Source organism: Hyperolius riggenbachi, chromosome 4, assembly GCF_040937935.1.
Source record: "Hyperolius riggenbachi isolate aHypRig1 chromosome 4, aHypRig1.pri, whole genome shotgun sequence".
In the NCBI taxonomy this organism is placed as follows: domain Eukaryota; kingdom Metazoa; phylum Chordata; class Amphibia; order Anura; family Hyperoliidae; genus Hyperolius; species Hyperolius riggenbachi.
This window is the reverse complement of record NC_090649.1, coordinates 448,658,771-448,664,241: the sequence shown is the minus strand read 5'-3', so window position 1 is coordinate 448,664,241 and position 5,471 is coordinate 448,658,771.

The window sequence follows — 5,471 nt, the reverse complement described above, 5'->3', positions numbered from 1 at the left end:
TGGGCCCTGTGGCGCCTCTTAGTCTAATGGCGCCTCTTAGTCTAATAGCAATCAGTGTGTGACGGCTGGGGTGGGAGGGATGGAGGGGCGCACTTTGGTGCCTCAGCCTTGGGTGCTGGAGGACCTTGTCCCGGCTCTGACAGTCAGTGATGGTCTGGGGTGCCATGTCAGCTGCTGGTGTTGGTCCACTGTGTTTTATCAAGGGCAGGGTCAATGCAGCTAGCTATCAGGAGATTTTGGAGTACTTCATGCTTCCAGCTGCTGAAAAGCTTTATGGAGATGAAGATTTCATTTTTCAGCACGACCTGGCACCTGCTCTCCTGACCTGAACCCCATAGAGAATCTGTGGGATATTGTGAAGAGAAAGTTGAGAGACGCAAGACCCAACACAATACTTTATTATTATAATTTTTTTACCTTCTTCTCTCCATTGTCCTCCTCAGGAATGCAAGTTTGAGGTGCGGTACAATGCATTCAGTGGGCCTGAGGGGAGGTACAATGCATTCAGTGGGCCTGAGGTGTGGTACAATGCATTCAGTGGGCCTGAGGTGCGGTACAATGCATTCAGTGGGCCTGAGGTGCGGTACAATGCATTCAGTGGGCCTAAGGTGCGGTACAATGCATTCAGTGGGCCTGAGGGGAGGTACAATGCATTCAGTGGGCCTGAGGGGAGGTACAATGCATTCAGTGGGCCTGAGGTGCGGTACAATGCATTCAGTGGGCCTGAGGGGAGGTACAAAGCACATTCAGTGGGGCACATGTCAGTTAAACAATACAATCAAATCATGCAGTGAGCCACAGTATACTTACAAATGCTATCTTTCGTGGATGGGCGGTACTGTTGGTAATTTTAAAAAAAAGTTACTGCAGACAGCCTCCCATGCGCGAGATTTCCGGATGCTGTTACTATAATCTTTGCTGCTACAGTCCCAAATTGCTGGTTGGCCATGGATTTGCTCCACAAGCTCTCCCAGCTCCACCCTGCGCTCTGCTGCTGCTGTTGCTGCCGCCAATGCTGTCGCATGTGAGATTTCCTGCCGCTTTGCATTGTGGTTCCTTCTTCATACCCTCCCGGCCCCGCCTCCAGACGCATTCACAGGCGTTTCTGGGGCTTTCGCGTGCTTTCGTACGCGTTCGAACGCAACCAGACGCAACCGCCTGCCAGAAGCAGCATGTCGCTTTCGAGCCTAGACGCGACACGGGGATCAACCGCCAGGCTTTTATGAAAGCTTGCAAAAGCCAGCCATAAACGCTCCAATTCACTTGAATGAGACGGCGGTAGATCACTAAAAACGACGTGTCTAAAATGCCGCGTTAAACGCCGCAAAAGCGTCCGTCTGAACCAGCCCTAAACCCCTCGTTTTGCCACGGGAATGCGGCGGTTTAGCACTATGTAAGGTGCTTTACAGTAATAAAATAATTTTAGACTCAGAGGTCGATTTCCGATCAATTACATGCTGAAATTGGAATCAACCTTGTGACGCTGCATCCGACCGCATCACCGACGCTGTCTGTCCTGATGTTTAATGTGTGTCCCCCCTCCGGTGCCCAGTGCACACTATACCTTACCTGTCCATGGCCTCCACTTGCTCTGGGCTTCCTTCACTGTCCATACACGCGTGGCCCATGTGGTTGCCTAGCAAGCTAATGCTAGGTACATACTGTACGTTTTTACGCTTGATTTTCCATCCAATCATTTTTTCCGCTCGATTCTCCACTCTATTCTGCATTCGATTTTCTTATCTTCCGCTCGTTTTTCTTATCTTTTCCCATTAACTTCTATGAGAAATCAACCCAAAGAACGATCAGAAGGAATATCGGACATGTCGGACATTATCTATGGAACCATCTATCCAGCGGAAAAACGTATGGTGTGGGTACCAGCATTAGGGAGTGTGTGTGACGTCAGATGTCACACCAAAACCCATGTTACTAGGTAACCACGGGGTGCGCATGTATGGACAGTGGAAGAAGCCCGGAGCAAGCGGAGATCGTGAACAGGTAATGTATAGCGTGCACTGGGCACCGGGCATGGACACTTTACATTAGGGGGATAGTACCGGGGGTTTCATTGTGTTTTGTCGCTCGTCCCAATATTGCTCGCCATAACCGCCGCACACCCAATCGAGCAGGTCAGCTCTTGCAGCCACCGGCGTAACAATAGGGGATGCAACCCCTGCCCCTCTAGGGCCCGCTCAGGGACTTTTTGGGGGGCAGGAGGGGCCGCACATCGGTGGGGTGGGGGAACATACCCCCCCCTCCCACACCACGGGCTCTCCTCTCAGCGCTCCCCCTCCTGCAATCATTAGTGGCAGCGGGCAGGTGGCGGCAGGCTGAACACATACCTCCATCGGGTTGAAGGTCACCGATGAGTAAGTGCTTCATGTTACTTCCTGTGTAAACAGGAAGTAGCATGAAGCTCTTAGAGATCGGAGACCTCCGACCTCCGACCTCCGAGAGCCCGAGGTGAGAGGGTCCGTCCCCCCTCCCCACCGATGTGCGGCCACGCTCTCCTCTTATGTTGTGACCCCTCCTGTCCCCCAAAAAGTCCCTGAGGGGGGCGGGATTTTTTTTTTGCAGGGCGGCCCGGGGATTTCTAGTTACGCCCCTGCTTGCAGCATGTCCGATCGAGTAATGCGACCAATTTTGGTTTCATTGTTGGTGGGGCATGCGCTTGGCGGCACCGATTTTCATCCCATTCTGATAATAATAATCAAATCAGATGGTCGATTGGCTGCCAAGTCTAGCAATGGTCAATGAGATGCTTATTAAATGGCAGCCCCCATATCCCTCTCATTTCATGTGTGCCTTAAAGGGAACCTGAAGCGGAGAAAATTATTTAAAATAAACACATGATGTAGCCAGAGCTGGGACAAGGTCCTCCAGCACCCAAGGCTAAGATGCCAAAGTGCGCCCCTCCATCCCTTTCCACCCCAGCCGGTGCACCTGGTCCCCCAACACCCTAATCTTTAGTTATCTGGCTTGATGTCACTGCCATCTAGCCCCTTTTCTTATTTCTCTCTGCTTTAAACACAATAGGGTAATGACAGCTGAGTGAGCTGTGCTCCCCCTTCTACACTGCCCCCTGAGGCTGGAGCCTCTCTTGCCTCTGCCTCGACCTAGGCCTGGATGTAGCTGCAAATGAATATTACATACTTACCTCACCGTCAGTTCCTCTCAGAAGCTCACCATTGTCTTCTTACAGTGATCCCTTCCAGATCTGACAATATTTTGTCAAAACTGAAATATACCAGTTGCTGACAGTTATTTATCAGCAGATGTCAGTTATAATTGAATGTGTAAGGTAATGTCCATGTTTCTCTATGGCTCAAGTGGGCGATATTACAGTTTTAGAGAATCTGAACTGAAAATAAAAATCAAAATAACTATACACAGGTCATACTTACCTCCTGTGTCGTCTGCTCATCAATCTCTTTATCCTCTCCTGCGTCCCATTTGTCCACTGTGGTCAATGGATTTCTCTGTCCCCCATTTTAAAAATGGCCATTACCCCCTAATAGCTTCCTGGTCAGCACACTGTTAAACTGTAATATCACAAACTTGAGCCATAGGAAAACATGGACATTACCTTGCACATTCAGTTGTAACTGACAGCTGCTGATATTTCAGGTCTGACAAAATATTGGCAGAACTGGAAGGGATCACTGTAAGAAAATGGGTGAGCTTCTGAGAGGAACTGACGGTGAGGTTAGTATGTAATATTCATTTGCAGCTACATCATGTGTTTATTTTAAATAATTTTCCTCGCTTCAGGTTCCTTGACAATGTGCTGACCCGGAAGCTGCTAAGCCTCATCTACACGGGTAGATGAGGCGGCGATGTGGCTTATCAATCGAGCCGCTGATGCGGCTCGATTGATAAGATCCGACAGGTCTGATCTTGCTACCGCCGATTCCCTGCTCATTCCCCGCGAGGGGACAATGGCAGGGAATCGAGCGGAAGATAAGCGGCGCCGGCGGGGACAAGCGGGGAATCGAATCCAGCGCACGCGCGGCGAGCGAGGACGCTGCGGGTCGGATCGGTGAATAATGGCGCACAGCGCCTATGCATAAAAATGGCGCCGCATTAAAAAGATACGCTTATCGCTATTTATCGTTAGTACTGTATAATAATGGCGCACAGGGAAAAAAGAAGAAAAATGGCACACACTAACGTTATTTATCAATAGTGGCACACACTAACGTTATTTATCAATAGTACCGTTCATTTGCCAAACAGCAGACGTTATTGCCCACAGTAACGTTATTTATCAATAGCGCCCTACATAAGCCAAACTGCAGACGTTATTTAACTGCAAAACGCAGAATGAATTTAATGTAACACTGTCAAGGTTAGGGTTAGGCACCACTGGGGGGGGGGGGGGTCTTAGGGTTAGGCACCATCAGGAGGGTCTTAGGGTTAGGCACCGCCAGGGGGGTGTTAGGGTTAGGCACCACCAGGGGGGTGGTTAGGATTAGGCACCACCAGGGGGTCTTAGGGTTAGGCTCCACAAGGGGGGTGGTTAGGGTTAGGCACCACCAGGGGGGTCTTAGGGTTAGGCACCACCATGGGGGTGGCTAGGGTTAGGCACCACCAGTGGGGTCTTAGGGTTAGGCACCACCGGGGGGTAGGGGGGTGGTTAGGGTTAGGCACCACCAGGGGGTGGTTAGGATTAGGCACCATCAGGGGGAGTCTTAGGGTTAGGCACCACCAGTAGGGTGTTTAGGGTTAGGCACCACCAGGGGGGTCTTAGGGTTAGGCACCACCAGGGATGTCTTAGAGTTAGGCACCACCAGGGGGGTGGTTAGGGTTAGGCACCACCAGGGGGGTGGTTAGGGTTAGGAACCACCAGGGGGGAAGTGGTTAGGGTTAGGCACCACCAGGGGGGGTCTTAGGGTTAGGCACCACCAGGGGGTGGTTAGGGTTAGGCACCACAAGGGGGGGTTTCGGGGTTAGGGATAGGTACAGAGAGGGTTCTGTGTGTTAACGCTAAATAACAATAAGGCTTTAACGCTAAATAGCGATAAGAGGCAAACGGATTAGCGGCAACACCGTGCGCCATTATTCGCAGGCGCCATTTTCAGATGGGTACGCGCAGGGATGCGGAAGAGGCAATCCTGCGGCTAATCGAGCCGCCAGATCGCCTCCACATCTACCCCTGTAGACGGGGCTTTAGGGGGTAATGGCCATTTTTAAAATAAAAAAATCATAGAATTAAAAAAAAGCGTGGAGAGTAAGTTGCAAGTTTCTGTAACTTTATTTAAATCTGACATTCTTTTTCTTCCATACTTCGGGGAAATCTTGATCACTTGCTTAGTGGTGAAAAGAAAAGAATAGATGATAAAACATCTGTGAGAAAACTCAGGAGAATCAGGGAGATTGTGTTTCAGCTTAAAAATCCAGTGTCAGTTGTGTCCTGGACTGAAAGGGTTACTCCCAGGAAGCCCCTCCCCTCCTCCTGCACACGGAAG